This window comes from Myxocyprinus asiaticus, chromosome 2 (assembly GCF_019703515.2).
Source record: "Myxocyprinus asiaticus isolate MX2 ecotype Aquarium Trade chromosome 2, UBuf_Myxa_2, whole genome shotgun sequence".
Taxonomy (NCBI): domain Eukaryota; kingdom Metazoa; phylum Chordata; class Actinopteri; order Cypriniformes; family Catostomidae; genus Myxocyprinus; species Myxocyprinus asiaticus.
Window position 1 is genome coordinate 22310559 of NC_059345.1, and position 12102 is coordinate 22322660.

At 43.4% G+C, this 12102-nt stretch overlaps 1 protein-coding gene across 5 annotated transcripts in view; it reads right to left on the bottom strand.

Annotated features, from left to right (window-relative positions):
- nlgn2a (neuroligin 2a) overlaps positions 1-12102 on the bottom strand; it is a 259071-nt gene that overhangs the window by 200960 nt on the left and 46009 nt on the right. For 3 of the 5 annotated variants that reach the window (XM_051722820.1, XM_051722784.1, XM_051722804.1), the window contains exon 2: positions 6247-6315. The exons of 1 other annotated variant lie outside the window; for it this stretch is intronic. The gene's annotated coding sequence lies outside the window, so the exon portion shown is untranslated. Of the gene's footprint in view, positions 1-1528; positions 1598-6246; positions 6316-12102 lie in introns of all 5 variants that reach the window. One more of the 5 variants, XM_051722795.1, reaches the window with a different exon arrangement.

Genomic DNA, 12102 nt, shown 5'->3' on the forward strand with positions numbered 1-12102 from the left:
TCCACACAGCAAACTAACAAAGAACTATGTTTCTAACCACAGGTGAAGAGCTGTAGTTCCTATGGTTTTGGGAAACACCAAATCGTTGAACTAAGTTGGTAACGATGGAACTTGCAACCATAGTTGGCTAACGATGCTTCTGGGAAATTAAGCCCTGATGAGGTTAAGTTAATTGCACTATGGAGTCTATAGAGGAACAAAACCAACTTCCCTCCCCTAAACCTTAAACCTAAACCTAACCAGTAGTGTCATAAAAAGTAAATGTGACATTAAAACATTTGCTTAAGCAACCACATCATTTTGTGATGCTTCTGTGACACTTTTGGCCCATGTGTCAACTCACATATCAGGGTGAACGATAAGTGTTAATAAACAGATAATCTGTCGTTTTACTCAGGATTTGTGTGAAAGGAAATAAAAGGCGTTGTAGTAGCGCCTTTAGCGTTCATTTCACCTAGCAACTGCCACGATACGTAAAAACATTTTGCAAACATAGGTAGGTATCTACTGAGATGTTGCTGATGCACAGTAGTGGTTCTAGCTTGTATGGTGCCCTGGGCAAAACTCCCTTAAGCACCCCATACCCCCCCCCCAACCCTGCTAACAAAAGTTGGGGGGGCATGTCACCCCTGCTGACGCACGTATGCTTCAGAGTTATGCTATTTTAATGGTTAAATGGGTAATCATTCTGGTGCTGGGTAATGGCTCTGATTTAGTCTATAGACTGCTTGTGTGTGTGTGTGTGCAAATGCCTTCTGATGGCTGGTTTTCTCAGCAGTCACACAAAAGATTCATTGCTTTGAGCATGCAGACAAGGGGTGGCCATGGCAACACAGCCATTAAAGACCCATTGAAGGAAATGCCACTAAGTAAGGAAAAACACACACACATAGACAGAGTAGCCACCCAAGCATTTAGAGCAAACAATAAACTTCAAAAGAGTGCGCATAAACAACCTCAAAAAGCATAAAAAACACATTGAAAATGACACACACACACTTACAAATAGTTTACATCCCTATTTTGGTGGTTACCAGAGTGAGTGAATGTTAAAAGAAAGTGTGTGTGAATGAGTGTGTGTGCATGTAAAATTGTCACACTGGGGAAAGACAGGACCCAAACGCAGAGGTAAAGCTCACAAGTCTTTAATGAAAACAGTCTACACAAAAGCGCTACAGCGCCAGCTCGGTCGAGCTCAATAAGGAAGTCACTGGGGTGAGGATAGGGTGTTCGTCAGTGTGTGTGCTGTGGAGATCCAGAACAATCTGTTTAAGCGTGGTGTGGTGCGAAGCAGAGCCCAGAACTAGTCTCCCGACATGAGGGCAGAAACCAAGGAATCCTCCTCGAGCGCAATTACCAGGCAACGGCGATCTGATGGGCAAACACCACTGGAGACAAAGCAACCAACAGAACGGAATTTCACACTAAACACAAACAATAAACCAGCAAACATTCAGGGAACACACAAGGGCTAAAGTAGGGCGTGCAATCAGAGGAAGACAGGTGGAGTGTGTGAGAAACCCATTACCGTAATCGACGCCTCCCCGGGAGTGATCAGCGTTCCCATGGAAACACTGATTATGTTCACCGACTCCACCTGTGAAACACGAGGGAGAGAGAAAAACAAACAACAGAATGAACCGGCAAACGGCAAAGCCATGACAGTAACCCCCCCAGGGACGCTTCCTGGCATCCCCAGCCGAATTACCTCGCTGCTGGTGAAAGCGTTTGATGAGGGCACGATCCAGGATATCCCGCGCTGGAACCCAGCACTTCCTCAGGTCCATAACCCTCCCAATTCAACAGATACTGGTACCATCTGCCCCTTCGCCTGACGTCAATAAATTTCCTGATAGTGTAAGCCAGAGAGCCTTCAACCAGACACGGGGGGGTCTGGTTGAGGGGGGTGCGGGACGGAAGTGACGGGGTGCAAAATGGTACGAAAAACGGGTTTAATTTTGGATACATAAAAGACAGGGTGAACGCGACGGAGGTGAGGAGGTAGTTTGAGACAGACCGCCACCGTACTAATAACCTTGGCGATGGGAAATGGTCTGATGAATTTGGGACCCAGCTTATGTGAGGGGAGACGGAGTGGAATGTCCTGGGAGGACAGCCAAACCTTCTGCCCACACACGTACAGTACTGTGCAAAAGTTTTAGGCACTTGTGAAAAATGTTGCATAGTGAGGATGTCTTCAAAAATAATGACATAAATAGTTTTCATTTATCACTTAATGTCATACAAAGTCCGGTAAACATAAAAAAGCTAAATCAATATTTGGTGTGACCACCATTGCCTATAAAACAGCACCAATTCTCCTAGGTACACCTGGACACAGTTTTCTTGGCTGTAGGCAGATAGGATGTTAAAAGCTTCTTGGAGAATTTGCCACAGTTTCAATTGCTTCTGTCTCTTTATGTGATCTCAGACTGACACGATGTTCCGTGGGGGGATTTGTGGGGTCCATGACATCTGTTGCAGGGCTCCCTGTTCTTCTATTCTAATCTTTTCTATTTGGAAAAGTAATGTTTGTGAGTCTAACTTTTATATTTCCTATTGACACACTAAAGCTGTAGATATAAATAACCATCTTAAGACAAATACGTTTGTGAAACATCTTGTGTGCCTAAGAGTTTTGCACAGTACTGTAAGTCAGGGGTTTAGACCGGTGTCAGTCTGCTGACCTCTTAATACATGTGCCAGCCATAACAGGGCTGCATGAAGGGCTTCTCTGGTGGCTTTCCAGGTGCGTCGGCACCTCTGTAAAAAAGCATGAGCGGACGGAACCTGAGTATCGGGCTATTGGGCAGGAAACGGGGGGGGGGCTGGTAACCGAGACTACACTGGAAGGGTGACAACCCTGTAGACGATGACATCACTGAGTTGTGATCATACTCAACCTAAACTAAACTCTCGTTCCAAGAAGAAGGGTTTCGGGAGGCCATACACCACAGGGTCTTTTCCAGTTGTTATTTGGCTCGCTCTGCTTGCCCATTCGTTTGGGGATGAAACCCAGAGGACAAACTAACTGTAGCCCCCTGCTGTCGACAGAACTCTGTCCAAAAACGTGACCCAAACTGGGGGCCTCTGTCAGAAACCACATCCACAGGGAGGCCATGAATATGGAAGACGTGATTAATGACCACTACCGCTGTGTCCTTTGCTGAGGGGAATTTGGGGAGGGGAATAAAATGAGCCTTTGAGAACTGGTCCACTACAGTCAAAACGACTGTTGCCATGGGAGGGGGGAGACCAGTTACAAATTCCATGGCTATGTGCGACCAGGGTCTCGGAGGGACTGACAGCGGTTGGAGGAGCCCAGCCAGGTGACTACAGGAGGTCTTTCTTAGTCGCACAAATAGGACAAGCAGTGACAGACTGACGACTGACAGCGATGGCCACCAAAAATGCTGTCTAATGAGCATTTGAGTACAAGCAGCCCCTGGGTGGCAAGTGACGTTGGACGAGTGACCCCACTGAAGGAATTGCATTCGAAATGATCACGGAACAATCAGCTTAACCGCTGGGTATGCGGTGAGCGATGCTGTGTAACGTAGCATGGTGCAGACTATAGCCTCCACCTCCCAGGACACCATGCCCACCACTTGAGAAGCAGGGAGGATGGTGTCTGCTGGAGCGGTGGAGGTCTCGATTTCGAAACATCGAGAAAGGGAATCGGGCTTGACATTTCTGGAGCCCAGATGATACGAGAGAGTGAAATCAAAACGAGTGAAATATAACACCCAGTAAGCCTGCCTAGAGTTAAGACGTTTAGCGCTACAGATGTACTCTAGGTTCTTGTGATCAGTCCAAACCACAAAAGGTATCCCTGCACCCTCTAACCAGTGACGCCACTTACCCAAGGCCAACTGGACAGCCAGTAATTTCCGGTTACCAACGTCATAATTCCATTTGGCTGGAGTTAACTGGTACAAAAAGAATACACAAGGATGCACCTTTCCATCTGAGGGAGAGCGCTGAGTGAGAACTGCTCCAACACTGACCTCTGATGCATCCACCTCCACCATGAACTGTAACGCAGGGTCTGGGGTAATTAAAATGGGTGCGGTGGAAAACTGCTCCTTGAGTTTAGCAAACACGGACTCTGCCCGCTGAGACCAACTAAATTCAGTGCGCGTGGAGGTAAGATCCGTCAGAGGTGTGGCAAGTTGGCTATAGTTCCTAATAAATCTTTGATAAAAGTTGACAAACCCCAGAAACCTCTGCAAAACTTTGCGAGAATCTGGGGTTGGCCACTCAGCGATGGCTTTAACCTTTGCCGGGTCCATACACACTCCCTTGGACGAAACAATGAACCCCAGGAACGGAACCGACTGTGCATGAAAAACGCATTGCTCCGCCTTGACAAACAGCCAATTCTCTAGCAGTTGCTGAAGAAACTGCCTGACATGCCACACATGGTCTTGCATATTCTGGGAAAAGATCAGAATATCATCAAGATAAACGAAAACAAAATGATTGACTATGTCTAGTAGCACATCATTCACGAGGAAGACGGAAGGTGACGTTGACCAATCCGAAAGGCGTGACTAAATATTCAAAATGTCCCCTATGGGTGATAAATGCCATCTTCCACTCATCCCCCTTCCTTATACTGACCAGATGTTAAGCGTTCCGAAAGTCCAACTTGGTAAAGACGGACACCCCCTGCAAGAGTTCGAAAGCTGAGGACATCAGCGACAGAGGATAATGGTTCTTAACCGTGATGTCATCCAGCCCTCGGTAATCTATGCAGGGTCTAAGCGTGCAGTCCTTCTTCTCCACGAAGAAGAACCCCGCCCCTGCAGGTGATGAGGAAGAGCAGATTGTTTATATACCTGTTCATGGCCTCTCTCTCGGGGACCGAGAGCAAATACAACCGTCCTCGAGGCGCCAGGACGCAATTCAATAGTGCAGTCGTACAGGCGATGAGGAGGAAGGGTGGAGATGCAGTCCTGGCTGAATACCGCCCTCAAGTCATAATACTCCAGTGGAACACCAGAAACATCTGCTGGCACATCCTGCAATGAAACATAAGACTGGACAGGAAAGAGAGCAGAGTTAAGACAGTGTGAAGAGAGTTGGTTGCCCAATCAATGTGAGGGTTGTGTATTACCAACCACAGGTGTTCAAGAACAACTGGGGTAGCTGGAGACCGCATGAGGAGGAATGACATCTGTTCAGTGTGATTCCCGGAAACAATGGTAACAGGCTTGGTAGAGTGGGTGATGACAGAGAGTGCGTTCCACTAAGTGTGTGTGCAGTGATATGTTCGTCCAGTCAGAATCTGGGAAGCTACCATATTAGGGCTCAGTCCATGTTGATTAAATTTCCCTCAGCGCTGGAATCCACCAGAGCCGAGATAGCGTTGCAGCTACTACCACTATGCAAGCAAACCGGAAGGAGAGTGCAAAGTCCGGAGGCTTTGTCAAAGGGTGTTGTGCTTGCCAGTAACCCCCTTGCTACAGACGAGTGGGGTCCTTTAAACAAACAAAGTGAAACACAAGCCCTTGAGGAGCTGAAATTGCCTCTCTCTATGTGAAACTGGGAGCCTGCCCACCTGCATGGGCTTAATAGAAGGATGAGGATCAGAAGAGGCGGGAGAAGGAGTGGCTAGAGGGTGAGCCTCAGCGGTCCGTGCAGATGAGTAGTGGCATCTGCGAAGTTCTCGGCATTAAACCAGGCGCTGATCGACTCGAATGGCTAAGTCCAATAAGTCATAAAATCGAGGGGGCAAATCCAGTGAATAAATCTCATCCTGGATGGAGTCAGATAATCCCAGCAGAAAGCGATCCCACATAGCGTGGTCATTCCAGTCACTGGTGGCAGTCAGCATGTGAAACTCAATCGCGAAGTCCAGACAATACTCTACCTACCTTCCGGCCCTGAGCGGTGTGATCGAAAACCTTGCGGAGCTCAATAGAAAACGCTTCACAGGATGAGCAGCAGGCATGACGGTTGCCCCACATCACCGTTTCCCATTCTCCAGCCTTCGGTGTGGTGCGAAGCAGAGCCCAGAACTAGTCTCCCGACACATGGGCAGAAACCAAGAAACAACGGCGATCTGATGGGCAAACACCACAGGAGACAAAGCAACCAACAGAACGGAACTTCACACTAAACAGTAGAACTAAGTTAAGGTACAGCAAACAATAAACCAACAAATATACAGGGAACACACAAGGTATAAAGTAGGCCGTGCAATCAGAGGAAGACAGGTGGAGTGTGTGAGAAACCCATTACCGTAATCGACGCCTCCCCGGGAGCGATCAGCGTTCCCATGGAAATGCAGATTAAGCTCACCGACTCCACCTGTAAAACACGAGGGAGAGAGAAAAACAAACAACAGAATGAACCGGCAAACACCGGAGCCATGACAAAAATAGCAGGCAAAGCACTCTACTCCACTCCACTGCATCCTGGCTCTTTCAGTCCATCTAATATCTTACCATCTCTCTCTCTCTCTGTCTGTCTCTCGTCTGGTCTGATCTTATCTGATGTATTTGATGGCAGTATTGGCAGTGTATTGATGGGATTACATGTGAGATAGACGTCAACTCTGAGCTTTTCATGATGAGATGTGAATGACGTCATACATAAACGCATGTAGGCTTGCCTATGATTCTTCCAGTGTAATGTTCACTGCTTTTTAAAAAAAATAAAAATAAAATAAACTTTATATATATATATATATATATATATATATATATATATATATATATATATATATATATATATATATTTTTTTTTTTTTTTTTTTAAGCGATTTGAATTATGGGGACACTAGAAATGTCCTCATAAACCACATTTATAGCACAATACCCTCGTAATTACCAGTTTGTAACCTAAAATTTTTTCCTCGTAAACCACCCAAACCTACCCACCCCACACACACGCACGCTCTCTCTCTCTCTCTTTGTTCTATTTTTTCATATTAAGTTGTATACAAACTTTTCTTTGTACAGAATATATAAGAAATAACATCTATTTGTTTTTTCCTTTATTTTTCTTTGTTTTGTTTCTTTGTTTAAAGGTCATGAATGCAACAGCATTACAAAATTGAGTCTATAACATTTTCTTGAAGGAGAACAAGGGAACAAAAAGACAGAGATAAAGAGGTGGAGAGACAGTGAGAATGACATCAGGCCACATAAAAAGAGGGACCATCTGAATTTTTAACAATTTGAATATCTGAGCCAGTCAACAGTGGCTCTGGGACCCAGTGAGCACCCTTGAACCTTTGAAGCAGCCGTCATTCTGTAGTGCATACTCAAGGGAACATGTTTAAGCATACTCCAGTCAGTGTATGGGAGAGTAACAGGAAGTGTGTTTGTAAGGGGGAGAAAGGCAGAGGGCAGTATGTGTGTGATTACTGCTTCTGATCAGTGAAGTGCTCTTAATAAAGCCATCACTGTGTCTGCAGCGATATTACATGAGAACAGGACGGAAGAGCCTGTGCCTGCGGATTTGACAGGGTAAAAGAGGGATTTTTTGGGGAAAGTGTGCATTCATAAGTAACACCTGCCAGCTCAGCCTCTAGAGACCAGCTAACTCTGGGGGGGTGGTGGTGGTGGGGGGGGGGGGGGTTACTAAGAATGAATTGCGCCCATTAAAAGCGCCATTTTTTGCAAGTGCTGTATGTGCACGTTTAGCAACCGATTCACTAAAGCAATTATCCAGATCTGGCAACGGCTCAAACTCACCCACAAAATCAATGCTGAACACAATTTGCATGCACGATTCTGATCTTGCAGGGTGATTCTGAGCGCTATATAGGATGACGCAGACTACCATATTTTACACAACCTGCCGAGATTGTACAGCATTACTGTAATCCAGACACCTGAATAACATATGCCAGGATATAGCGCTCTTCTCCATCATTTGATCCTTATTTGATTAATTACTGCTGATAAGATTGATATATGGTATATTGATACTGTTGAAAATGTACAAAAATATCTCTTTTTAATAAAATAAATTTTAACGCCTACATTCATTTGCCGGTAATAGCGCGATCTAAATTACACCAGGCAATTTTTGTGAATTAAGTGCAATTTATAGTAAGTCTAATTTATATAGAAAAGAGGCATGTTTGCACGGAAAGGAATGACAATATCCCCTTTCACACATGCAACCAGGTAAATTACAGGAAAATTTGTGCTGTTCACATATTCCATTAAAATGGACATTTATAGGTACTAATGATACTCAGAAGTTCTCATTAAGGGAAAATGCCAGAGCAAAATTTACTAGTATTTTCAAAAGGGTCGTGTTCACAAATGACCTCTAACCTGAAAATTGCAGTACATTTTCTGGAAAATGCTGTATGTGTGAATGGGGCTAATGACTTAATTTAAATACTCAAGACACAGAGCAATTTCAGTGCTGACTGCACCTGCTAAACTAGTTAGTTGTTAGTGAATAAGACGCAGGTTTTTGTGCTGAAATACCACGCGCAAATGTGGGCAATTGTTTATTGAATTTGCCCCTAGCTGAGAAAAAAACAAAAACATCCATATATGGCAAAAGAGCAAGCACATACACATACTCTAGTACATACACACAGGCAGCCATTTTTAAAGTGGGGAAGAATTTACCTCAGTCATGGTAGATGCCGTAATTTACTTGATTGGAAATAAGGTTGTTTATGTGACCTCCACCAGCTGAAGCAATCCCAACATAGCAAAATTGGCTCAACCAATGGAGTGGTTGAGTGCCACGCTTCTTTAATGGGGACTTAGTGATTGATATAAAAAGGGGCGCATTAACGCACTGGATTATATGGGCTGAAGCCCAGGGGCCTACAACTCCCATGGAGCCCAGCGGTAGGAGCGAGTTTAAACACATGTTGACATGGTGACAGTGTGCAACCATAAAAGGCGTCCTTGTAGCGCTTGTTCAACGCACAGCAAGTCTTTACTCAATTCCATTTCTCAGCGACTGGCCCTCCTTTCTATTTTTAGGCCTTCCCCTCTCTCTCCTCCTCCTCCTCTTTCCCTGTTCACCTCTCTCCCTACATTATTCCATAAAACGCTTCTCCTGAGCCGCTGCCTTGGTCTATGAAACACCCCCTTTGCACACGGGTATTAGAAGACACACAGACACACACACGCCTTGCAGAGCCAAAGGCAAAAGGGGGAGAGGCACCTCTCTAGAACTCATCTCAGCTTTTAAGGAGCCGGCCAGAGGAGGGCTGAGATTAAAGGAAGAGTGGAACAGAAAAGGACAGGTAATAGATATTGAGAAGGTCCTCAGTAAAGGGAAAATGGAAACAGAATGGAAGGGCTGCATTAAGTTTGTTGTTAGGTTATTCTTCACATGCAGTTCTGGAGCCAGAGATCTATCAAAAATCTCAGCAGGTGGAGTTTTACTCTGCAAAGTAGCACTAATTGTAGGCCCAGTGCCATTTAAAATAATTTAAGTCATGCTGAATCAAAGGTAATATAGTTGTAACACTGGGTACTTGGAGTGGAAGAGAGAAAACGCAGGAGTAGATACTTAACATTTTTTAGTGACAATCGCAGGAGTGGAACAAACGCTGGAGTAGAACAAACAAAAAATCTTAACATCATAACTTAACATAAGGTAACACTTCAAGGACTGACAATTGAATGAACAAAACTAAAGGGTATATATACACAAGGAACTAATGAGGGAATGGAAGGCAGGTGCGGATGATGATGAACAGATGGCAGTGATGAGGGAAGTGAACTATGGGAGATGTAATCCAGGGGAAAACTTCCAAATAAAAGTCCTTAAAGAACATGAGGGAGACAGACTGTGACAATAGTCACCCAAAGGGCAAAGATGATGTTTTTACTTCTTTGATATGGAAGAAAAGTTAAAGGGGTCAAAACAAATTTACCTTGATCTTTGGAAATAAAAACATTTCAATGTACAATGGAAACATACTGCAACTTTCAGAACTCAAAACTTCTTCTCCAGTCCAAAAAGAGCATTTAATGAGACTAAGCTGCAAAAACAGCATAGTCACGGTGAAGTAGTGTAGAAGAAGCAGTACTGATACTAACATACTTAAATACCAGCAGTAGAAGAGGTGTAAACAACTAACAATAAGAGTAAGATATGTGGGAAGTTCGCCAATCATTGTGCTGTTCCAGGTTTACAAAGAAGCTGTTACTGTAGGATGGAGCAGCAGCAACTATATTAGACCTGACAGCAAACGTGCAGCCTGTAAGCACAGCAAAGTGTTGTTTGTCATTTCAAATGCAAAGAGTGTTTACATAGACATCTTAAAGGTACAAAGGGTACTTAAAAAAGGGTCTATTTAATTGTACGGGTAAGAGAGAGGGTGGAAAATTGTCATGAGAAAATATAGCCTAGACTAACATTATAAGTGGCTCCAAGCTCAAATTTCTTATATATGACCCCTTTAAGATCTCACATCATGGTCAGGAAAACCCACACAGTGGCACTGAGATTAGCACACAGTGATGTTTACTGTAGTGCATCTGAAAGGATATGTGTGACAGTTTGGTGATGTTCAAATTTGTGCAGATATATGTAAATGATCTCATATTCATGAGTCGTGACATTTTGAGCTTGTTTTGCACCATGCAGCTCTGAGTATAGAGGGAATGAAAGCCAATTTAGGCTAAATTCTAATTATGACTCATCTGCTAAACTGAGCTGCAAGGGGCACACTTACAATAAAGCAGAGCCATAACCAAGTCATGGGTTTCCAAGCTGCAAGTGTAATGGCTCATGCCAACTAATTGGTTTCATGTGTCAAAAATAATCAAGTCACATTTAAATTTCCTGTTGAGTCAAATCGCTATAACCAGACGCATTGTTCATTTGATAGATGAGATGTGTGATTCCTTATGCATTAATTTTTCAAGTAAGGGAGCAAAAAATTATGAATATTATTACCAATGCTGTATTACAAAGAGTGCTGATTATACCAAGTATACACACGCAGCCTTTAAGAGAATTTAACTTCTTTTTTGAAGCGGAATATTAACTTAATTGCTACGTTTCATCACTGTATTTCAACTCGAGTAGAGTAGAGATGATTTACTTGTGCAGATTCTAGAATTACAGCTTGATTCAGAGACAAGATTATTGATTTGATTTGTTAATTTGAATGGATTGGTTTACTAATTGTCAGCTACAATTCATCCACATTATGAATGAATTTCAGGCCCTGTTGAATGTTGTTAACTACTTAAAATTATGAGTAGCTTATAGCTTTAGAAGCCATTTCAAAGTAGTTATTCTTTGAGAATCAAACTGTTTGTTCCACAGTTGTTTTTGTCCCATTAGTTCCTCTTTCCACCACATACATTTCCCAGACTTACATTTACCATTTTACCACATATCAACACGATAATTTATCTTATACAAGCACATATGTAGCATCATTTTGGTGGTGCTAGCAGATGATGGACAAAAGAGTGTGTGAGCTAATCATTTGAGAAAATAGGCCTTATCCAAAATTATGAAAAAACATCATGTACATCATTTAAAAGAAAGTTCCCTATCTGTCACTCACTCGACGTTGTGTCGATGTAGTGACACTGGGGCTCCCAAGAGTAACCCCTAGTGTCACTACATCAACACAACATCTCGTTCCCTCCATCAGGGAACAGAGGTTACGAAAGTAATCAGGACGTTTCTTACAGGACACAAAACAGCCAGCAGTAAGCTACACAGTGAGATCCAGAGGGATCATCTGGCTAATGATAGTAGTGTTAGCATCTCTCATGACTGCAAAAATTCCACACATTCATCCTTCTCTCTCTCTCTCTCTCTCTCTCTCTCTCATTTAAAAATGGTATGATAGCAAAAGTGAAAAATGTAATTATACTGGAGAGAGAAAAAAGACAGGAGAGAAAGGAGGGGGAAAGAGTGAAGAAAGAAATGAATGAGAACATATAAATCTAACCTACTTGAATATGACAGAACCTTTCAGAAAATTAAAGCATAAGAGAGAAGGAGAGGGAGACAAAGACAGACAGAAAAATAAAAAGAGAATAAAGCATAAAAAAGAAAACAAGAGGGAAAAGCATACAGCAAAAGAGAGAAAGAGACTGAGAGAGAAATCCGAAATCCAAGGCATAAAATGGGAGTGCC